Raw genomic sequence first — 25,045 nt, 5'->3', positions numbered from 1 at the left:
AGGATTATTCTCTTTCTAGGACCAACAGAGACAGAGGACATGAGGTTTGTTTGTGGCACAGTTCCTGGGAAGCAGCCAGTGCAAGAGAAACAGATGAAGAGAGAAGGTCCAGGCAGTGCTGGAACCTCTGATCCGGGTCTGTGAGGCCCCACCCCAGTGTGCTCTTGCTGTCTCAGAATCATGTGAGCCTCTCTTCCAACACAGATTCCTTTCGGCCTCAGCTAGTTTGACTTTGGGTTTCGATCACATTTCACCAGAAAAAGAGACCACGCTCATAAAGTGACTTCAAATAAGCTTGGTTTTAATTTACATTGTCAAAAGCTAGCTTCCTTTTGATAAGTATCTCATATATCCCACCCAAAATGCTAAGAAATAAAGGGGTCACAAATGGCTGATGCATTTTTTTCTAATAAAAGCAGCAATTGTTCAAAATAATTTTTTCTATCTGTACCTAATATTAGAACATTTATTCAGGCAACCCCCAAGGATCTCTTTCTTATGAATCACCTTAGTCTAAATTATATTTCCACCTCTATCACGTGATTGCACTGAATGTATATTATCACTTTACTCAAATACTTTCTTCTCTAAAGCAACAAGTAGTAAATCATTTGCAAGAAAAAGTACATACATTACTTTCTTATTTTCTTCCCTTAAGTTACATAAAATTTCCCAGATGTCTACTCAAGCTCATAGTATCTCTAACCATGACTTATTTTAATAGGTTGGACTGTCCCTATTTGCTCTTTTAGATTTCCAAGTTCCTAAGGCTAAGCAGAAACCCTAATCCTTGTGTTTATCCAGACAAGTGCTAATTTCAAAGACAGCTATCTAAGCTGGTTAGCGGTTTTGTTCTTTGAAAAGAATCCCAGGTTTGCTTATAATAGCAGGGTTAATCGTTGCATCAGTAGTTTTTGTTTGTTTATTTTTGTTTTGTCTACACATTCTTAGAGCATCAGCCTCCTATTTCCTTCTGGGATTCACTCTTTCTCCATTTGCAGTCTGAGATCTCAGTGGCACTCTGACCCTCTATATTAGTAGTAGAGTCACGGCCCAGGCCAAGACAACCTGCATATGTGTTCCTGAAGTGGGCACATGACCTAAACCAGTACAATTAGAGGACATCTCAAGACTTTTATGAATGCCACCAACAGATAAGTTTTTCTCTCTGTTGGACATGACCCTGAGGGACTATGAGGCTGGCATTTCTACAGCCATCTATGACCATGAAAAGATTATCTGAGAATTAAGTCAGCCCAAAGATCCTCTGAGAGATGGAGAAAGGGAAAACAGGTCCTAATTACTTGCTAATTACGTGAGCCAAAAAAGTAACTTTTCTGCTAAAGCCCATTCAAATGGATCTTTCTGTTACTTACAACCAAAAGATTCCTTTTGTTTGTTTGTTTTGCCATCAACTCTTCATTTGCTGCTAGCACAGTCCAACGAGCCTACTGGGCAGCCCTGCTGCCAACCATGGCAGGGTCCAGGTCCAGCCCACCACTCTGCAGCTGGGTCTCCTGCAGGCTACAGTCATCCGGAGGGGGCCCTGACAGCATCTGGAGACCCCCAGGCCAGAGGTCAGCGGTGAAATGGGCTGAGCTCAGGGTTAGGGTTCCCCTAGACCCCTCTGGAATTCCTACTTCCTGTTCCCTGCCAAGAGGGGCACCCCAAATCCTCAAGAGGGCTGGGATGGGTTAGAGTTGAGAATGGGGCACCCTCAAAGCCCATGGGTCCCTGTGAACCCCTGGATTCGGAGGGCCCTGGCAAGCATCCCCGCCGCCCTCACCCCGATCCCCATCCCCGGGAGCTGGCGAGGATGGAGGGTGAGGGCTTCTCCCCGGGGGCCATCCTTGTGTGTTCCCGCGGTTCCCTTGCACAGGTACAGGAGGCCGTCAGGAGTCAGGGCCAGGCGTCAGGGTCCCAGCGTCACGGGAGGATGGGCCACAGCAGGAGGCTGCAGAGACGCAGGGCAGCGGCCACGCCCACGCCTCCGTCACGGCCACCATCGCCCAGTGGTAGAAGCTCACGCGGGCCGCGCAGCAGACTCCGAGGGGCAGGGGTGCAGGCTCTGGATGACCATGACCAGCAGCCCGTTGGCCACTTTATCCGAGAAGCTCATGAGGTCGCCTGTCATGGCCAGCGAGGTGACAACGATGGTGGCACAGCCGGAGTCCCGCAGCACGGCCGCTGCGTGCACGGCCACGCCCAGCTCCTCCGCCAGCGCCACCCGGGCGGCGAACGCCGGGAGCACCGGGAGGTCCGAGAAGCAGGTCGTGTTCCTCCCGATGCGCTCGTTGATGGGCTCCATGAGGAAGGAGAAGCCGCTGAGGTGCATCGCCAGGGGAATGGCCGCGATGAGCTTCTCGGGCAGATTGAGAGAATAGGTGAGGTACACGCCTGTAGGTCTGAGACAGGTTCACGATGCCCACCTGGTAGAAAACCGGCTCCCAGAAGCCCAGTGCTTCCAGAGCAGCAGGGGCTGGGTGACGGCGGGGCCGGCAGGGGCTGTGCTGGCCAGGCTCCTCTGCGCGCGGCCAGCGCCTCTCCTGGGTGTCCGGGTGGAACAGCAGCGAGACCACGTCGCCGACACCCACCGCCAGCAGGGACAGGTTCGGAACATGGGCACGTCCTGGCCCCCCAGCTGGTCGCTGACGCTGATGTCCTGGGTGGGCCCTGCCCGCGACGAGCCTTGCTGGTGCAGCAGGAGCCAGGCGGCGCCGTAGACGGTGATGTTGGCCACCATGGTGAACGTGTACCTGAGTGCACTGAGCTTCACCTTCTCATAGCAACCAAAAGATTCTTAACTGCTTTTAAACTTGCAGCAAGTGCCTTTCAAACCTTGTCCACCCTTTAGGATCCTACATGTGATTCTACAAACTAACCCTCCTGCCCTCAAATCCTCTTTCATTGCTGTAATTTTGCCCATGATCTTTTTGAGACATAACCTGACTCTGTTTTATCTCATTTTAATTCTGTTATTTCCAACTATGGATTAAAGATAATCTTTGCCTTCCTATTGCATTAGCCAGTTTCAGTCTGTTAGATTTCTTTTTTTTTTTTTTAATTAATTAATTGATTTATTCATTTTGAGACTCTGTAGATCAGGCTGGAGTGCAGTGGCATGATCTCGGCTCACTGCAACCTCTGCCTCCTGGGCTCAAACAATTCTCATACCCTAGCCTCTGAATAGCTAGGATTAGAGGTATGTGCCACCACGCCAGGCTAATTTTTTTTGTATTTTTCGTAGAGATGGAGTTTCACCATGTTGGCCAGACTGGTCTCGAACTCCTAACCTCAAGTGATCTGCCTGCTTCGGCCTCCCAAAGCACTGGGATTATAAGGGTAAGCCACTGCCTGGCCTGGTCTGCTAGATTTCTTAATTTCAGAAGGAAATTGTAGCTATGTGGAAGAGAACCCAAGGAGACATTCGACAGTTCTGAAATATTAAAAACAAATATGATTAACCCTGCCTTGAAAGATTCTATGTAATCGAAGTTTGGTTCAATCTGTCTTTTTTTCCTGTGGCTTCCTTAGTTGTCTTACCCCAGCTTCCCAGAATTTTTTCTCCAGCTAAATTCCCCTTGCTGTCCTTTGACAGCTGTTTTGAACTGTTCCCAGGGGAGTCAGCCAGGGAAAATCTGAAATCTATATTAAATTCAGGCGAGGGGCTGACATTCATTTAATGCTCTCGGGTATCCTGGCTCCTAGGTCATTCACATCAAGGAGAGAAACTGGTCTATCCACTTCCATTCTGGCCCCTAATCCTTCTGGAGACCAAAGCCAGGGTGCTTGATTTGCAGTGCAAATCTGATGTCATTTCTGTGCTTTCAACGCTTTAGCATGTGTATTTCATTTTAAAAAACTTTTTATGCACAGATCTTCAGTACAGTTTGATGAGTTTTGATAATTGGATATACCTGTGAAACCACCACCCTAAACAATGTAATAGACTATCCCATCATCTCAGAAAGTTCTCTTGCTCCCCATTTCCAGCCATTTCAACCTCTTCTTACCTCCAACCCCAGAGGCAACCATTTCTGATTTTTGTCATCATAGCTTAGTTTTGTCTATTTTTTGATTTCATACAAATATAGTCCTACAAGATAGATTTTTTTGTGCCATGCTAATTTTACTGTACATAATCTTTCTGAGATTCTCCTGTGGTAGTGTGTGATCAGTAGGCTGTTCCTTTTCAATGCTGAGTGTGAATGCCGTATGAATATATGGCTTTTTTTTTTTTTTTTTTTTTTGAGACAGAGTCTCACTCTGTCACCCAGGTAACTAGGCTAGAGTGCAGTGGCACGTATCTGGGTTCATTGCAACCTCTGCCTCCTGGGTTCAAGCTATTCTCCTGCCTCAGCCTCCCAAGTAGCTGAGATTACAGGCATGTACCACCACAACCAGCTAATTTTTGTATTTTTAGTAAAGACAGGGTTTTACCATGTTGACAGGGTGGTCTTGAACAGCTGACCTCAGGTGATGTGCCCACCTCAGCCTCCCAAAGTGCGGGGATTTCAGGCATGAGTCACTGTGCCTGGCCTATAGCAATTTATTTATCCACTCTCCTGTTGATTGACATTTGGGTTGGTTCCAGCTTAGAGCTATTTTAAGTCTGCTATGAATATTTGTCTTCAAGTCCTTTGTGAATATAAGTTTTCATTTCTCTCCGGTAATTGCCTATGAGTAGACTCACCAGATCATAGAGCCTTTGAAAGTCTAAAGACCCATTGTTTTTAGGATGAAGACCCAAACCTAAAGGTCCTGCATGGTTCTGACTGCTTCTCTGGAGACATCCTGCATGCTTGCCCCTTCCCTTAACTCTGAACTTCAGCCTCTATGTTCTTCCCTCTGCCCGAAACATGCTTCTTTGTTTCTCTTCCTGCTAACCTTGACTCACCCTTCAGATGTAAACGCTGACAACATTAAGATAAAGACCCGTATTACAGGCATTCCCAACTCTGTGTTCTTGATGCCCTAGTACTTACCAAGACTATGGCTCTATATTGACATGTATGAATGTTTGTTTAATGTTTGCTTCTCGTGCAGCAAGCGTCACTCGGGCAGATGTGTTTGTTTTATTCACACAGTGCCTAGCCTAGCTTCTGACAGATAGTAAGCACTCAACAACCCTTGTTGGATGCATAAATAATGACTGCTCTATACCCCACTGTGGATTTTCTTCTCTACTTTGGTAAAGTCCCATTTGGTCACCCAGAGAAGAAACCCTCAGTGTTCTCATCATGGATTTCTTCATGACCTGGACACAGTAAGAGGGGAAATGATCAGGCAATCAGTGACATTCAGGCTGCCTGGCTTCCAGGAAAGAGAAAATCTTAATCTTCAATCTTGATCATTCTTGTCCTAAACAGACCATTATGTAAACCAAATTCCTGCTAAAAGGCTTCTGATCCAAATAAGACAACAAGGCAATGCACTTAGCAAATATTTCACCTTGAAGGAGGCCAAGACATTTGCTCCTGGTGTTTTTTCCCCTTGGTTTATCTTCTGGAACACCGGGTGCTGGGGGCATTCTTAAGACGGCACTGTGTTTCTTGGAAAGTGGGACTGTTTTTTGGTAGAAAGTTGTTCCGGAGGCCAGGCGTGGTGACTCACTCCTATAATCCTAGCACTTTGAGAGGCCAAGGCAGGCGGATCACCTGAGGCTAGGAGTTCAAGACCAGCCTGGCTAACATGGTAAAACCCGGTTTCTACTAAAGATACAAAAAAATTAGCTGGACATTGTGGTGGGCACCTGTAATCCCAGCTACTTGGCTGGCTGAGGCAGGAGAATGGCTTCAACCCTGAGAGGCGGAGGTGGCAGTGAGCTGAGAATGTGCCATTGCACTCTAGCCTGGGTGACAAGAGTGAAACTCCATCTCAAAAAAAAAGAAAGTTGTTCCAGAAAAAAATTAGGGTCCCTAATGCTCTTCCATCAATAAAATTTGTTTCCTACATGGAAATGCACCACCATGGGGCATTTTTACTCTCTGAGTGGCCACAGTGAAGGTGCTGAGTTGAAAGGCACATTTAACAACATGCTGTTACTGTAAGCAAGGCTACTGAAGTGTTTTGCTATGCATTCCCCCCAAAATCCCAATACACGAAGTAAGGAAGATGATTAATATAATCTCACATACCTTCATATGACTCTGTCTTTCTCATGGATAATTTTCTCCTCAGGTGGGCTTTTTGTCTGTCTCCAGTGATAATAATGAGAATCACTTGAACCTGGGAGGTGGAGTTTGCAGTGAGCTGAGATCACACCAGTGCACAGTTCAGCCTGGGCAACAGAGGGAGACTCTGTCTCAAAAAAAAAAAAAAAAAAGAACTTAAATTTCTTGAAAGGTATGCACGCTTTCCATTGTGATACTGTCAAAATGGCCTCAGAGAAGTTGTTGATGTCTGTGGGCCCACAATAATATACAAGTGCTCTCTTATCCCTCAACAAAACTGAGTGAGATTCTTTCTTAATCCCAGCAAACCTGCTGGGTAAAAAATAGCTTGTTGTCAATTTTATTTACTATTTTTATCTATTTTTATTAGTAGCTAGATGGCTAATTTTATGTGTAATTTGGCCAGGCTCTAGTACCCAGTTTTTGGTCAAACACCAGTCTAGATGTTGCTGTGATGGTTTTTTTTGTTTGTTTGTTTTTTGTTTTTTTAGATGAGACTATTATTTAGGCTGGGTACGGTGGCTCATGCCTGTAATCCCAGCACTTTGGGAGGCCTAGGGGAGAGGATTGCTTGAGTCCAGAAGTTCAAGATCAGCCTGGGTGACATGACAAAACCTTGTCTCTACAAAAAGAAAAGAAAAGAAAATTAGCCAGCATGGTGGTGTGTACTTGTAGTCCCAGCTACTTGGGAGGCTGAAGTGGGAGGATGGCTTGAGCCCGGGAGGTTGAATCGGTAGTGAGCCATAATCACACTACTGTGCTCCAGTCTGGGCAACACAGTGAGACCCTGTCTCAAACAAAACAAAACAGCATTTAAATCAGTAGACTTTGAGTAAAGCAGATTACCTCCATAATGTTGGTAGGTTTTGTGCTCCTTATGAGACTCTAATACCTAATGATCTGAGGTGGAACAGTTTCATCCCAAAACCATCCCCCAACCCTGGTCTGCAGGAAAATTGTGTTTCATGAAACTGGTCCCTGGTGCCCAAAAAGTTGGGAACCCCTGTCCTGGAAGAACTCATGTTGGGATTAAGAGTGAATCCACCCTCATCCATGTGTCCTCCACATGAGGGATGACCTCTTGCTCCTCCACTACCTTTTCTTCTCCATCTCAGATTTCCTGGAGGGTCTCTGTTTCTTGAAGGAGGTGGTGGTCTCCACCTACCACCACTTTCAAAAGATGGTTCATTGGCTTGCTCTGCTTGCTTTTCCATCCAAAGACTTTCCAGTCATATCTCTGGCAGCATTCTTAGCATCTGCAGGGCTCTCAAAAGTAATGAGTGCAAAGCCTCTGGACACTTGTTTTCCCCATCCTTCATCAGAAAACGTTCACTACGAGGCCATATTTCCCAAATACTGCTTTAAGAGCCTTTTCACTGGGTTCTGTATTAAGGCCACCTGTGAACAGCTTGCCAGGTTGATCTACTTCCACAATTTTTCTCCTTTTCCAGATTTTTGAGATCTCACCTTTATGCTCCCTTGGGTCACCACTAGCTAAACTAACTTAAATTTCTCTTTATATATAAGTACACATACACACACACACACACACACACACACACACACACACACACCCTATGGGTTCTGTTTCTCTGGAGAACCTTCTCTAATACAATTAGTGAGGTTACCTAGGTCAAATGTTTATTGGTCATCTGTATTTCATTTTATCTTATTCCCTTCCCACTTCCCTTTCCTCTTTCCTCCTCCTCCTCCTCCTCCTCCTCCTCCTCCTCTTCTTTTTCCTTTTGTTCTTTGCCCAGATGTTTTTTAGATCCTCTGTGTGAACAGGGGTCCCTCAAAGCGAGGGGCACTAGCCTATGTTCCCTAATTTGCTGAGAGTAAAGAGCCTTTTTGACTGGGGACTTGTACTACCAGTGAGATTGTGCAAATAAATACATTAAGTAAATAAAGCTAAGTAATAGAGAAGGCTGCTTAGTTACGGGAACTTACTTTCAAAACCAGTTCCTTCTTCATTTATCAGTTAACAGCTGAATGCAGAATTTCCTGTTTTTTCTTCCTTTTCTTCATAGCAAGTGATGTCACCACAGCTACCTAGAAGAATGATTTCCCACAGTGACGCAGGTTCTGTGATGTCATTGGCATCACAAAAGCCAGCAAGGAAATTTGCTATTGGTATGTGTTTACTGAAATTACTAAGTAAATTATTTTTAAGCTTTCTGGGAAAGGAACTCTTCAGTTAAAGTAAACACATTTAAGAAATTGTTGTTATATACAAAGAAATCTGTCCTTTATCTTCCAGGGAGAGAATGCCTGCAACCTCAAGGAACTAAACAGACCTGGTAAAAGAGAGAGAGTTCTACTCTGGGGATATTTAGTGGACTAAGTCTCTGTGCCAGTGGTCCCCAACCTTTTTTGGCACCAGGGATCTGTTTCATTGAAGATAATTTTTCCACAGACTGGGGTGGGGGATGGTTTTGGGATGAAACTGCTTCACCTCAGATCATCACACATAATCTAATTAGTTGGATTCTCATAAGGAGCGGGCAACCTAGATCCCTCACATGTGCAGTTTGCGCCAGAATCTAGTGCTGCCACTGAGCTGATGGGAAGCCACACTCAGGTGGTAATGATCACTCATCTGCTGCTCACTTCCTGCTGTGTGGTCTGGATCCTGCAGGACATGGATTGGTACTGGTCCACAGCCCGGGGGTTAGGGACCCCTGATCTATGCCAAAATGGTAACTATCTTCAGATTGGCTAGGCTGGTAACTGGACTATTGTTCAAGCAACCAGACCTGTCCTGATAAAGCTTGGAAGTGTCTCGCTTTCTCTATCCAAAGTCAGATCTCCCAAACAGGATCTCCCTTCCCTTTAATGGAAGTAAAAGTGCTAGTTCTGACTGCTGTAACAAATTACCACAGACTGGGTGGCTCAAAACCCCAGAAATTTATTCTCTGACAGTTCTGAGGCCAAAAGTTCAAATACAAGGTGTCGGCAGGACTGGCTCCCTCTGCAGTATGAAGGGAGAGTGTGTTCCACGCCTGGCTCCTGTCTTCTGGAGGCTGCTGCCATCCTTGGCATTCCTTGGCTCGTAGGCTCATCCCTCTGATCTCTACCTCCATCTGCATGGCCCCTTCTCCATGTGTCTTCTCCCTTCTCTTCATGTCTCTTCTTCTTCTCTTTGAGTCAACATCTTGCTCTGTTGCCCAGGCTGAAGTGCAATGGCACTATCATGGCTTATTGCAGCCTTGACCTTCCAGGCTCAGCTGATCCTCCTGCCTCAGACCCCGAGTAGCTAGGACCACAGGCATGTGCCACAATGCCCTGCTGAGTTTTCAATTTTTAGTAGCGATGGGGGCCTCACTATGTTATCCAGGCTGGTCTTGAACTCCTGGGCTCAAGCAATCTTCCTGCCTAGGCCTTGCAAAGTGCTGCGATTATAGGTGTGAGCTACTATGCCTGGTCATGTCTTTTCTTTTTTGAAATAAAGTCTTGCTCTGTTGCCCAGGCTGGAGTGCAGTGGCATGATCTTGGCTCACTGCAACCTCTGCTCCTGGGTTCCAGCAATTCTCCTGCCTCAGCCTCCCTAGTACTTGGGATTCAGGCATGTGCCACCATACTCGGCTAATTTTTTTGTATTTATTTCTAGTAAAGACAGGGTTTCACCATGTTGGCCAGGCTGGTCTCGAACTCCTGAACTCGTGATTTGCCCACCTCGGCTATGTCTTTTCTTTTATAGTGATACTTCCCATTGGATGTAGGGCCCACTCTAACCAAGTTGTTAGGTCATATTCTCAGGTGAAAGGGGTTAGGGTACGAACATATCTTTTTATTCCACAAGTTAACCCAATACAGTGGATAAGGCTTTATGACCATCTGGCCCCATCTTCTCCCAGAGGTGATGGTGACTCTTGAGAGCGGAGTCTTTCAAGTGGTAGCATGTGGAATCTTCATAAGGTTCATTCATTCATTACTGTAATGGGCTGAATTGTGTTCTCCCACTGCTCTCAAAGTCATACCTTGAAGCCCTAACTCAACACTCAGTGCCTCAGAATGTGACTGTATTTGGCGGTGGGGTCTGTATTAGTCCATTTCTATGCTGCTGATAAAGACACACCCAAGACTGCATAATTTATAAAGAAAAAGAGTTTTAGTGGACTCACAGTTCCATGTTGCTGGGGAGGCCTCACAGTCACAGGGGAAGGTGAAAAGCACACTTCACTCGGCAACAGACAAGAGAGAATGAGAACCAAGTGAAAGGGGTTTCCCCTTATAAAACCATCAGATCTCGTGAGACTTACTACCACGAGAACAGTATGGAGGAATTGCCCCCACAATTCAATTACCTCCCACCATGTCCCTCCCACAACAGGTAGGAATTATGGGAGCTCCAATTCAAGATGAGAGTCGGGTGGGGACACAGCTGAACCATATCGGGGTCTTTAAACTGGTATTAAGGTTAAATGAGGTCACTGGGGTGGGCCCTGATGCAACGTGACTGGTGTCCCTATAAGAAGGGGAGATAAGGACACGGGAAAAGGCAGCCACCTCCAAACCAAGGAGAGAGAACTCAGAGGAAATCATCTCTGCCAACAACATGATCTCAGACTTCTAGCCTCCAGGACTATGACAAAGTATATTTCTGTTGTTGAAAACACTCAGTCTGTGGTACTTTGTTACGGCAGCCCTTGGAAACTAGTGCAGTTACTAAGAGCCCACTCTCTGCCACATCTTCCACAAGGCAGAGGCACGTCCTGACTGGGCACTGGCTGTCAGTCTTAAGAGAATTACTATTTTAGCGTAGTGAGACCATGAAGTACCTTCAGAGCAGGGCTATTCATCTCCTACTAACATCTCAGTGATACGGCTTATTATTCAAAAGATTTCGGTGTAAACAGGAGTTTATCCTGTCTTCAAGTATAAAAAGCTATAGTAAACAGCTGATTTCTGTAAGTATAATGAGGAAGATGCCATAGAAACCGTGAAAGGGTTCAGTGAAACTAGAGGAGTCTACCTGGTCTTAGACGATGTGACATTTAAGCTGGGATCAAACATGAATAAATCATGGTTGAATCAGGAGGAATGTTCCAGTCAGGGAAAAGTAAGTTAAAAGTCTGAAGAAAGCCTGGGCAACATGGTGAAACTCTATCTCTAGGAAAACTACAACAAATTAGCTGGGCGTGGTGGCATGCCTGTTGTTGCAGCCACTAAGGAGGCTGAAGTGGTAGGATTAAGACCGGGAGGTGGGGAGTGCACTGGGCTGCGATTGCACCACCGCACTCCATCCTGGGTGACTGAGTGAGACCCTGTCTCAAAAAAAAAAAAAAAAAAAAAAAAAAGATCTAAAGCAGGAAAACATTCAAAAACCTGGAGAAAGCTGGGGAGGTAGGCTGGGCCGTACTGTAAAAGGACAGTAAGAAGACCTCAAAGGGTTTAGGGCAGGGGTGCCCTTATTTGGTTTTGGAAAGATCACTCTGACTGCAGCGTGGAGCCGGAGTTAGATAGGAGAAGACTAGAACCAGGAGACTCAGTGAGGAGGCCGTCCCAAGGGTCTGTGAAGGGGGATGGTGCGTGGGGTAAGAGATTGAGTGCAGATGGAGAGAAATAGGAGAATTAGAAAAATATTTAGGAAGTTGAAAAAACCCACATTTCCTCATTGGTTCAGTGTAGAAGGGTTGAGGGAGAGGAAGGAGTTAAGTATGAATTGGATAATTTGCTGGGTAATGAAGTCATTTACTTTGGGGAATATTGGGGATGCTTATGGGGGAAGGGATTATATTTATCAGGACTTCCATGGTTGCAAGTGACAGAAAACGAATTCAAATAATTTAAGGATAAAGGACTGATGCAAAGAAAACAGACCTACTCTACCCTCTTTATTTCTCTCTTTTTAAAATTGTCACTTCTCTTGGTGTACTGGCCTCATTCCTGTTGCAGGCCTGCTTCCTCCAGGCAATGGGGAGAAGGTGGTGGTGCTACAACGTCACGTTTACGTCTTCCCAGCTCAGGGACTCCAGGAGAGAGAGCTTTCCCCCACATCATCTTAGTCTGAATTTCACTGTACAAAGTTTAGCCCCGTCCACCCAATCTTAACATTTCTGAAATTAAAAGCATCTTACAATAGATGGCATCTTCCTTGTTTGTTTTCCCAGTGGCAGTATTATTTCTTAGTGATGTATAAAATAATAGTGTTTCTTACTGTAATGGAGTCTTAGATATAATGAAATCCATATAAAATTATAGAGAAGGGCTCTAATTGGTTTGGTGTAGTCATTGACTGTCCCTGGGCCAATCATGGTGACCCAAGAGATAGGGGAATATGATGAGCAGTACTTGGATACAGGCCCACCCTTGTGGCCAGTGTTATAGGGTGCTATGACTGAAATCCCATCTGAACTACACTTAGTGGGGAGTGGTGGTGGCTGCAAACAACAGCAATACTGCTGGAAACACTTGATGCTGGTCAGTCCCAAACACGTGAGGAAGAGTGCCTGAGAAAACAGTGAGTTCAATGTAGACTGGTAGTTAAACTGGCTGGTGAGATACTGTATTAGTCTGTTCTCACACTGCTATAAATAATTACCTGAGACTGGGTTATTGATTGATTGATTGATAGATTTTGAGACAGTCTTGCTCTATCACCCAGGCTGGAGTGCAGTGGCACGATCTTGGCTCACTGAAGCCTCTGCCTCCTGGCTTCAAGGGATTCTTAGGCCTCAGCCTCCAGAGTAGCTGGGACTACAGGCGTATATCACCATTCCCAGCTAATTTTTGTATTTTTATTAGAGACAGAGTCTCACCATGTTGCCCAGGCTGGTCTTGAACACTTGACCTCAGGTGATCCACCTGCCACAGCCTCCCAAAGTGCTGGGATTACAGGCGTGAGCCACTGTGCCCAGCGGAGACTAGGTACTTTATAAAGAAAAGAGGTTTAATTGACTCACAGTTCCACAGGATGTACAGGAAGTATGTCTGGAAAAGCCTCAGCAAACTTACAATCATGGCAGAAGGTGAAAGGGAAGCAGGCATGTCTGAGAAGGAAGAAGAGAGAGAGAAGGGGGAAGTGCCACATGCTTATGAACAACCAGATCTTGTAAGAACTCACTCATGAGAACAAAAAGGGGGAAATCTGCCCTCGTGATCCAATCACCTCCTATCAGGCCCCCCTCTTCCAACATTGGGTATTAAAATTTACTGAATTGGGTGGGGACACAGACCCAAATCATATCAGATATGCAAATGATGCTGTCCTCTGCCCATTAAATTTGGCAGCAAACTTGTCACCTTCAACTTCACTGAGAACATTTTCAATAGAGTGCAGGGCAGAAGGCCAGCTGAAGGGAGCTGAGGAATGAATGAGAATTGAGGAAAATGAGATAGGGTGGTCAGAAGCCAAAGAGAATTAAAGTTTGTTTGGTGACATTCTCTGCATTGAGGACAGAATTGTTCATGCAACGCTTCAGGACCCAAGGCAAAGCCCTAGAGCAGTAGTTCTCAAAGACTATCAGCAACCACTACCTGGGATTTGCTAGAAAAGCCAATTTTGGGGACCCTAAACCTACTGAGTCAGAAACTCTAAGGTAGAGTCCTGCCATCTGCATTTTAACAAGCACTCCAGGTGATTTGGAGGCAGGCTAAAGTTTGAGAACTAGGGCCTTAGGAGCCTAGAGCAACAGGCTTTTATGGAGCACAACTATGGTATTATCTGTCTCAGGGAGGCAAATGTGTGTGTTCTTAACATGTGTACTTCAGCTGGGCTTGCTGGAAGCAAAGAGTCTGGTTTGAGTTGGGGGCACGGGGATTAAGGACACAGATTTCTATAAAGCAATCAAATGAGAAAAAGGACTGTTTCCTTTCCAGGGCAGGATCCCTGTGGTTTGAGTATGAAATCCATCTCTTTGGGTTTTTCAAGCGGATTAGCAATTTTGACATCTTTCCACTCCTCCGAGCAACACAGTGTTAAGTGGATCTCTTAAAGGATGAGCCTGGTGCTTGGCTGAAGCTGTCACAAAGTGGTATTTCTCACAGTATTTGCAGAGGCCCTGGGAAATGTTAACTAGTGACTCAGTTTGCTCTTTGATTTCAGTCTTCATGGTTGAAAACCTGTCTGAAATGCATCTGTCTTTTTGCCACTGTAGAGGCTAGAATAAAATCCAAAGGAGCAAAGTTTGTGAATGATTTTTTATTTTTACAAATCAGAATGGGTTTAGGATATAGCTCTGTAATGTCACTTTTACTCACTCGCATTCTGATTTGCTTTCTTGACAGAAAGAGATTGGGATGCTTGGAGTTCCTTCTGGCTGCTGGGATTTGCATGTGATCCCCGACATATAATATCTGTGACACACGCTGGTATGCGTGTCTGTAGCTGATGTCCTATTAATAGCTGATACATGAATATCATTTGTTGGGTGGGCAGATACAGGAAGTGTGGCACAATGTAAATTCTATGAAGACAGGGCTGGTTGATTCAATGTTTTATCCCTGATACCTAGAACAGCACTCAATAAACATGTTGAACGAAGGAAAAAAAGTTATAATTGAATCCCGGATCACTCAGAAATCTACAGATTCAGGGTCACCAGTCTGAGCATTAATTCTCACCATCTGGGGCCCTAAATACAGCATGTGTAGGCAGCACTGGCTGCATAATTTGTTGGGGCCAGTGCAAAATAAAAATGCAGAGCTTCTTGTTCAAACATGAATAACTGTGAGACAGCATTAGCAGAGTACTCAGCCAAGCATGCCACTCTGCTGAGTGAGGAGCCCTGTGCTCCTGCACAAGTCACAACCATGAAGCCAGCCCAGCAGGTGAGGAATGGGACAAAATTTTATCAATCCTGGTAATTTTCTGAAAATGGCTTTAATTTATTTTTCAGAAATCCTTGAAATGACCATTTATTTTATTTTGAGACAGAATCTCACCATCACCCAGGCTGGAGTGCAGTGGTGTGATTTCGGCTCATTGCAACCTCCACCACCCAGGTTCAAGTGATTCTCCTGCCTCAACCTGGAACTACAGGTGCCCACAATGATGCTCAGCTATTTATTTATTTATTTATTTATTTGTATTTTTAGTGGAGACAAGGTTTCTCCATGTTGGTCAGGCTGGTCTGAACTCCTGACCTCAGGTGATCCATCCTCCTCTGCCTCCCAAAGTGCTGGGATTACAGGCGTGAGCCACCGCGCCCGGCCAGAAATGATCTTTTTATGTAGTTATTTTTCTCCTTTTCCATGAAAAAGAAGGCAACTTTAAAAATGGAGGGTGTCTGTGATAGGATGGGATTATCCCAATTCTTCTCCAACTCTTTGGAATGTATCCTTTCTTTGCCATGTTGCTCTACAGTGCCTCCTACTGGAGAGACTGGAGTATATTTCCCCACTTCCTCATGTCGGGCTGGGTCATGAGGCTTGCTTCGGCCAATGGAATGTTCGTGGGCATGATCAGAGGCTTTAAATGTGCTCATGTGGTTTGGCTTTGCTTCTCAGGCTCTGTCCTTTACCATGAGAACTGCCCTGGGTAGCTGTTGGCTCAAGCAAATGATAGAAATATGGGGTAGACTTGATCCCAAGCAGCTGCTCCAGCTAACCTGCAAACCTACATATAAGGATGAAAAAGAAATGCTTTTGGTATGCCAACAAGGTTTCGGAGTCATTCATTACACAGTATTTACATAACAGAAACCTAAGAAGGTATCCTTCAGGAGGGTCCTAGTAAATGAATATCGACCATGTTTTTTTAAACTTTGAGGATGCTGAAAAAGGACAAAAGAGATTTTCTAGAATCAAAATTAATGCCAAATGCTGATATACAATCCTGCTGAAAGACTGTTTAGCCTGATGCTCAAATCAAGTCAATATGCCATAAACAAACTCAGTGCTAAGCACTTTGCAAGCTTTAATTCAAGCAATCCTCCAGTAACAGTATAAATGCAGTGGCTAATATTGTCATTTTCAGCTGTGGGAGCAAAAAATCAGAGAGGTGTAAGTAACTCAGCTAAGGTCACACAGCCTGGAAGTAGTAAAACCAGGTTGCCAACCCAGGTGGGATGGATCCAGAGCTGCACACTTAAATCACCATGCCTTGCTACATCGCCATCAAAAAAGCAAGGGCCAGTGGCTTCCGCCTGTAGTCCCAGCACTTTGGGAGGCCAAGGTGGGCAGATTACTTGAGGCCAGGAGTTTGAGATCAGCCTGGGCAACATGTCAAAACCCTGTCTCTACAAAAAATACAAAAATTAACCAGGCCTGGTGGCTTGCACCTGTGGTCCCAGCTACTCGGGAGGCTGAGGCTGGAGAATCACTTAAGTCTGGGAAGCAGAGGTTGCAGCAAGCCAAGGTTGTATCACTGCACTCCATCCTGAGCTAGAGTGAGACCCTATCTCAAAAATAAAAAATAAGGGAAGGTCCTGAGGAAATTCAAGGTACTTTTTTTTTTAATCTCTGTCCTGAACTTGACTTCAGGCCACGTCTCCTTCTGTCTGCTCATTGATGATCAACTCAAATACCTGTTGCTTTGCTCTTGCCTTCACCTACACCTCGAGTTTGATGGTCAATTAGATGATGCTCCCAGCTTCCAGCAGTCCAAACTTCACAGTCCTTACCTAGCATGATGTGTCTGAGGAAACTGAGCCAATGACCCACTTGTTTACATATCCCAGGGCTCTTTCTCCCAGGATGTCACTATCATTCCCAACCTTAAACTAGGCCCGCAGCACTGTGAGATACAAAATCCTTCAAGGTATGTAGGAAGGGTTTGCAAAAGGGTAATCAGGTTTATGACTAACGCCAATAAGACTGAATGCCCTTGCCTTTCTAGACTTCTCTGAATGCCCTTCAGCCAGGCTCCTTGGTGACTGTGTGGTGCATGAGGTCATTCCTATAGCATGAATATATTAGAACATGGTATAATCCAGACATTTGTCATTCTTCCTCAAGGTCATTACATATGAGCAGGTCTCTTTGACATTGCTGTAATATGCCTTCAAGGAGGCTTAATTTATTGAGAGCTCATACAGATTTCAAAGAGACTGTATTTAAGACAAGTAGAAAAAGGATATTTTTTCCTTGTTACAGATGATGTAAACTCCTAGCCAGATTCTAATTTCCTTGCAGATCCTAAACTTACCAAGAGAGCTTTTTTTTTGGACATCATTAAATAGATTTTATTCTAGTTGTCTTTATTTGTTTTTTAGAGATTGCAAATATCCCATAGAATCTCCCTAAAGGAGCAGCAGGAGCAAGAGGCCTCATTTTTAGGAAAGCCTGTTCTATGCTTGGGCAAAGGTGGACACATCAGCTCCTGGTGCACAGTGGAGAGGAAGGATATTCACAAGACTTAATAGCTGGTCCAGAAAGGGTTCTGATCAATCAGGGAGTGGCCCTGTTCCTGACCCATTTGCTAAACAGATGCGCTGTGATCAGACTGGCTCATCAGAAGGGAGGCATCTCTTTCCCAAGAATCCCAGTCCGAGGTCCAAGGCTATCCTTGGAGGGAGCCACAGTTGTTGGGTTGAACTGATTCAGAATATATGGTCTGAGAGTAGAAAGGGAAGGTTCCCCGTGGTAGGCAGAATAATGTCCTCAAACCCACCCCAAAGAGCCCTATATGGGAATCCCCAGAATCTATGAACATGTTACATAGCAAAGGGGAATTAAGGTTGCCAGTCAGTTGACGGTAACATAGGGAGATTACCCAGGGTTTTCCAGATAGGTGCAATGTAATCCCAAGGATCTTTAAGAGGAGAAGAAGGAAGTGAAAGAGGAACCACCAAAGAGAAGGCAGCATAAGAGGGATCTGGCGTGTGGTTGCTGGCTTTGAGGTAGAAGAAAGGGACCGCCAAGGAACACAGGCAGCCTTTAGCAGCTGAAAAAGGCAATGAGAGAGTCTTCCTATGGCCCTCAGAAAGAACACAGCCCAGTCAACACTTTGATTTCGGCCCAGAGAGATCTATCTCCAGAACTGTAAGATAATACATTTGTGTTGTTTTAAGCCACTAAGTTTATGGTCATTTGTTGTGGCAACAATAGAAAATAAATATATTAGCCAACAGGAAATTAGGGTGCTCTTACCAAAATGAGGAGGAAGATGCTGGGCAAGCCAACAAAAAGAGCAGAACAGATGTGTACTGCAGACGAGATCTCTGCGAGCGCTTGTTCTGTAGCTCCCTGGATGGAATTTTCCCAGGGGAGACAGAATACTTTCAAAGTATCCATAGTGGTATGGACCCCTTCCACAAAGCAAAAGCTAAGCTCACAGCACCTGTCAGCAAGACCAGAAGAACTGGAGTTAGGAGTTGGCCTCTGGAGGCCCTCCACACAGGTTGGAAATTAGTTCCCTGATTCACCAGTTGGGTAACTGGGCAAGTTACTTCGACTCTCTGTGCTTCAGTAAAATGAAGATGATAAATATCTGATGGCATTTTCATGAGGATTGCTGACATTTATACACATAAAGAAATAAGAGGGGGAAGGAATCAAACCCCCAAGACGGCGGCGGCGGAGGAGCGGATGGCAGAGGAAGGAGGCGGCTTCTCTTTGGGCGCCGGCTCTACCCAGCGGCAGCCCCCACCGCCTCCGCCACAGCACCCGCAGCGGGGGTCCCAGGCGGTCCCGGGCGGTCCCAGGCGCTCCCAGCGCCGGCGCTGGCTCCAGACCAGCTGCCTCAAAGCAACACCCTTGTGGCGCGGCCCATCGTAGCCATTGAGAACATCCTCAGCTTTATGTCCTACGACGAAATGAGCCAGTTCCGTCTGGTTTGTAAAAGAATGGACTTGGTCTGCCAGAGAATGTTGAATCAGGGATTTCTGAAAGTGGAGAGGTACCATAATCTATGTCAGAAACAAGTTAAAGCACAACTCCCAGGGAGAGAGTCAGAAAGGAGAAACCATTCATTAGCTCGTCATGCAGACATTCTTGCTGCTGTTGAAACAAGGCTGTCACTATTAAATACGACTTTCATGAAATATGTGGATTCCAATCTCTGTTGCTTCATCCCAGGAAAGGTGATTGATGAGATTTATCGCGTGTTGAGATATGTCAATTCTACCAGAGCCCCTCAACGAGCTCATGAAGTACTTCAAGAATTAAGGGATATATCATCCATGGCAGTGGAGTACTTTGATGAAAAGATTGTTCCAAGTTTAAAGAGGGAATTACCAGGATCAGATGTGTCTGGAAGACTCATGGGCTCTCCTCCAGTTCCAGGACCGTCTGCAGCCCTAACGACAATGCAGCTCTTCTCCAAGCAAAACCCTTCACGACAAGAGGTTACCAATCTCCAGCAGCAGGTTAAAACGAATGGTGTTGGTGTGACTGTTGTCAGGCGTGAAATTTCTGAGCTTAGCACCAAAGTGCAAGAACAGCAAAAACAGCTTCACGACCAGGACCAGAAACTGCTAGAGCAGACCCAGATCATAGGTGAACAGAATGCACGGTTGGCAGAGCTAGAACGCAAATTATGAGAAGTAATGGAAAGTGCTGTAGGAAATTCCTCAGGGTCTGGGCAGAATGAGGAGTCCCCTCGGAAACGAAAAAAGGCTGGGGAAGCCATAGACTCTCTTAGGAAATCTAAACATCTTTGGAATAGAAAGTAAATTGGAGTGTGGTTCTAATTCCAGAGGAAGACATGGCTTAGCAGCTTAAGCAGTTATGCATATCACGATACCATGAGCAACATGGTTTCCTTTAAGCTTCTAGGCCTTCACAACATAACTTTAACTTGAACTCTTATGGTTGGGACATTCTTTTCCCGCTTCTCCTGATTGAACTGATGCACAGAATCTTTTTACTTTGCAATAGATTTGTACTAACCAGACCTGTTCTATCACGTTTTGAGGAGTTAACTTTTTTCTGTGCAGTTAATGTTTACAGTAAGTTAATTTGTTTCTGCATATATGCACATACATAAGGATCTTAAACCCAGTCTTGACAGACTAAAAGTTAAGTTAAATACGGAAAATGTCCCGTTCACTTGAAAGAAAAGACCTACTTTTTAAATGGACACTATCTTGATTTTGTTTTTGTTTTTGTTTTTGAAGTCTTTTTGTTGTAAGTGGCCTTTGTTTGGAATGTCTGAGAAGTAGTTAATGCTTTTTGGTATTGAAGTAATGGGTGACTAAAATGGACTTCCATAGTATTGACTGTAGAAGGAGCCTCTACAGTATTGACTATATATTTTTATAAACTATTGGCAAGGAACTTATCCAGTTGTTATACATATTTTCAATTCTCTTTGGGGGCCATGTCCTACATTTGCATGGATGGATGCATGTGTTGCCTAATCAACTCACTTAAAAAGCTCTTGCACTGGTATTGGTCTTGAACCTCTACTCCTCCACTCTAAGCAGCGTCTTAGTTTATTTAAGCGCTCAACATCTTCCACCGCAACAGCTTGCCTCTAGAGGGGAAATTGTTCGTCCATTTGTCCTCCAGTTTTATAGGAACAAGCGACTATTAAAGCCCATTGCTTCATTCTCTGTAGGGTTCAGGTACACTGGCTAAGGCAGATCCCCAAATTCCAAGGCTCTTTCTATCAATATTGGACCTCTGGGAGCTAGTATTCTGCTTTGCTCACCACTGTGTGCTCATTGATCAGTTGTGGCGAGTGCGTAGGGGACTTGACTTGCAGAATGCAGTTTTGTCATTGCAGCAAAGTTCATTGAGGAAAATTGTACCATGAAAAAGCATTTTGATTATATCATGTCTGAGGGATGACCTTGAGCGAAGCTTTTTCATATTAGTTTCAAGCTTTCCTTATCCCACAACTTTAAACAAAAGCTTTAATTTTGTTTGCACTCCTGTTTTGAGCTTGTAACTGGAAAAGCATGTCTTGCACTGCTCAGCCTCTGGAGTGGTCACTTTAACAACCTCCAAATTGTGTACAGTGGTTGTTCTCCCCAGTTGTGTAGTTTTGAGACATTCAATTATCACTGTCTTCGTTGTATTTTAATTTACTAAATTATGTAGCAATTTGACTGTTAAGTTCTTTTAAACAACTGTTGCCTTGGGCTGCAGTTATTTTAAGTAAATTTAGGTATAATATAGAAAACTATCCCTTTCCAGGTGGGAACTTAACACCTGTATAAAACCTAAGGTTTTGGTAAGTACCTTAGTTCAATAAAAGCACAAGGTTATCACCTTTTTTATCCATCCAACATGACATGGTTATGCATCCTTTAGATTAACCTCACCAGATGAAGCTTTTTCTATCTTTTTTTTTTTTTGAGACGGAGTTTTGCTCTTGTTACCCAGGCTGGAGTGCAATGGCACGATCTCGGCTCACCACAACCTCCGCCTCCTGGGTTCAGGCAATTCTCCTGCCTCAGCCTCCTGAGTAGCTGGGATTACAGGCACGCGCCACCATGCCCAGCTAATTTTTTGTATTTTTAGTAGAGACGGGGTTTCACCATGTTGACCAGGATGGTCTCGATCTCTTGACCTCGTGATCCGCCCGCCTCGGCCTCCCAAAGTGCTGGGATTACAGGCTTGAGCCACCACGCCCGGCCTCTATCCATTTTTAATATTGTCCTTACATAATATTGTCCTTAGATTTTGATCCATTCTATGTCTGACTTTGAAATTTCATTTACAATGCAGTATGTTTTCAGTGAAAAACCGTAAAATAACATCTGAGTGTTTCATGGTTTGTTGGGAAGGTAATTTTAAAATAAAACAATTTCAAAAAAAAAAAAGTAAGTAAGAAGAATCACTTCTGGCATATGGTTAAGGCTCAATAAATGTTAATGGTTGCCATTGTGGTTAATACTATAACCTAGCTCTGGAGCCAGACTACCTGGGTTCAAAGCCTGGCTTTGCCACTTAGAACTTCTATGCTTAGGCAAGTCACTTAACATCTTCGAGCCGCAGGTTTTTTCATGAGCCTCCTGAGAAGCTGAGACTAGAGACATGTGCCACCACACCTGGTTATTGTTTTTACTTTTTGTAGAGACGGGGCCTCACTGTGTTACCCAGGCTGGTCTTGAACTCCTGGGCTCAAGCCATCCTCCTACCTTGGCCTCCCAAAGTGCTAGGATTATAGGCATAAGCCAATGTGTCTGGCTTTATAGGTGCTATCTTGAAGAAGGGCTCTTGGGCAAGGATGCAAGTAAAGTAGAATAGGGCAGGGGAGAAACTGGGCAAAAAGGGAACCACAGCCCCAGGCTGAAGCCATCTTAGGTCTAGAGGGTGATTGGTGTCTGTGGTGTAATACAAAATGCGTATTTAATCTTGGTGTTCCCAGCATCGACCTCCTAACACCCTTGGAAATTACTCTGCTAATGAGATGACTCTTGCTGGGGACAGGAGGCCTAGGTAGCTTTAGGATGGGCCCTGGACACAAAAAAAACCAACCACATACTGAGAGACTGAGAGAGCTAGAACGTCCAGCCTTGCTCTCTCACCTTTGAGAGCAGGAGAGGGGCTGGAGACTGAGTTCAATCACCGATGGCCAACGATTTAATCAATCATGCTTACTTTCTGAAACTGACATTTAAAAATCCCTACACGATGGGGCTTGAAGAGCTTCTCTGATTTTTTAAAATTTAACTTACCCAGTAGAGTTGTGATGAGGATTAACACATTAATATATGTAAAGTACTAGAACAATGCCTGATATCCACAATACATTTATCTAGCATCATCACCATTAGTAGTAGTATGAGGTCATCATCACTCTGGAGAACTAGCAATGAAAGCACCATCACCTTGATGATGCAGTGACATCTTATTTATTATTAAGACCTTTAAGGTTGGGAAGAACCATGGTTCCCAAACTGTGGGGACCTCTGGGAGCAACATTATCTATCTGCCTATCAGAAACTCAAATCATGGAAGCACCCCGGTGAGATGCTATACAATATATGAAAAGCAAAGAAAGTGGAAAAATTCATCATTAGAAACACTTGTAAGACTCCTGAAAGGATGTAGAGAGAACCCATCTACTATTTCTCTGCTCCTATTTCTCTGCTCCGCAGTTCTACATGGTTGCATTTGCCTGATGCTTTTGATTTAGTGTTTTTACACTATGTAAAACAGTGAGAACATTAGGTTAAGGAAGCTTGCCATTTTCCTTTTTAGAGCAGTTCTTTCAACAATACCAAGAATTCACACTTTGGTAGATAATGACAAGAAATACGACAGCCCGGTAGTAAACAAGCAAATCATTTAATGGCAAAGGCTGATTTAATCAAAACATTCTGGTTCTCCCTCATCTGAACCCACACAAGGAATGAACCAATCCAACTGGAAAAAAAATATTTGTTTTATCTTTGCCACATTTATTTACTCTTAAGTACTGTTTAACTTGATCGGACAGAGAAGTTGGAAAGAACAAAAATACTTAAGGCAGCGACCAGCCTCCCATGTTGCTGGCAACAGGCAGGAATACCATGGCCTGGAGGTATTTCCACAGGGACCTGTTTGCGAGCAGTTTCTGAAGTTCTTTGCCCTCATCTTGAGGGGTGGAGAAATGACCTGCTTATGTGGCAGGTTTGCAGGGCAGGGTGTGCAGAATAAGAACTAGAGAAAATAAGTCAGGAATTTAATCCCTGCTCTGTAAGTGATTCCAAAATATGAAATAGTTATTTTAAAAAATTACTGAGAATTCTGTATGTGCAAGGCATTGAGACAGTTGTTACAGGAAGGCACAGATAAAGTAGAGATGGATTCGACCTCAAGAAACTCTGTCAAATAGGGCACGAGAAAGACCCACAGGTACCTATGGGATGTAGCAAGCCCCAGATGTGTTTCATTTTACTTTCTTTTATTTTTGAGATGGAATCTTGCTCTGTTGCTCAAGCTAGGGTGCAGTGGTGTGATCTCAGCTCACTGCAACTTCTGCCTCCTGGGTTCAAGTGATTCTCCAGTCTCAGTCTCCCGAGTAGCTGGGATTATAGATATGTGTCACCATACTCAGCTAATTTTTGCATTTTTCGTAAAGATGGGGTATTGCCATGTTGGCAAGGCTGGTCTTGAACTCCTGACTTCAAGTGATCCACCCCCCTTGGCCTCCCAAAGTGTTGAGATTACAGGTATAAGCCACTGCATCTGGCCTCTAGGTGTGTTAAATAGGAATCCCTGGAAACAGGGCTGGAGATGGGGCTTGTGTACAGGTATTTTCTGTTGGAATTTTTTAAATTTATTTTTTTAGCGACAGGGTCTCACTCTGTTGCCCAAGATGTGTTCAGTGGCATAATCTTAGCTCATGGCATCCTCGACCTTCTGGGCTCAAGCCATCTTCCTACGACAGGCCTCCTGAATATCTGAGACTAGAGGCGTGCACCACCACACCTGGTCAATTTTTTTAAAATTTTTTATAGACGCAGGGCCTCACTGTGTTACCCAGGCTGGTCTTGAACTCCTAGGCTCAAGCCATCCTCCTACCTTGGCCTCCCAAAGTGCTAGGATTATAGGCATAAGCCAATGTGTCTGGCTTTACAGGCGCTATCTTGAAGAAGGGCTCTTGGGCGAGGATGCAAGTAAAGTAGAATAGGGCAGGGGAGAAACCGGGCAAAAAGGGGACCACAGCCCCAGGCTGAAGCCATCTTAGGTCTAGAGGGTGATTGGTGTCTGTGGTGTAATACAAAATTCGTATTTAATCTTGGTGTTCCCAGCATCGACCTCCTAACACCCTTGGAAATTACTCTGCTAATGAGATGACTCTTGCTGGGGACAGGAGGCCTAAGTAGCTTTAGGATGGGCCCTGGACACAAGAAAAACCAACCACGTACTGAGAGACTGAGAGAGCTAGAACGTCCAGCCTTGCTCTCTCACCTCTGAGAGCAGGAGAGGGGCTGGAGACTGAGTTCAATCACCAATGGCCAATGATTTAATCAATCATGCTTACTTTCTGAAACTGCTATAAAAATCCCTGCATGATGGGGCTTGGAGAGCAACTCTAATTTTTTTTAATT

The 25,045-nt window shown here is 44.7% G+C and overlaps 2 pseudogenes; one reads left to right on the top strand and one right to left on the bottom strand.

The window, feature by feature from the left end:
- Positions 1–1,897: 1,897 nt before the first annotated feature.
- On the bottom strand, positions 1,898–4,035 carry LOC101042794 (major facilitator superfamily domain-containing protein 12 pseudogene; annotated as a pseudogene).
- A 4,088-nt stretch (positions 4,036–8,123) lies between these two features.
- LOC101043120 (F-box only protein 28 pseudogene) lies at positions 8,124–21,840 on the top strand (annotated as a pseudogene).
- Positions 21,841–25,045: the final 3,205 nt, after the last annotated feature.

This window comes from Saimiri boliviensis, chromosome 7 (genome assembly GCF_048565385.1).
Source record: "Saimiri boliviensis isolate mSaiBol1 chromosome 7, mSaiBol1.pri, whole genome shotgun sequence".
Taxonomy (NCBI): domain Eukaryota; kingdom Metazoa; phylum Chordata; class Mammalia; order Primates; family Cebidae; genus Saimiri; species Saimiri boliviensis.
This window is presented reverse-complemented; position numbering and strand designations above follow the sequence as displayed.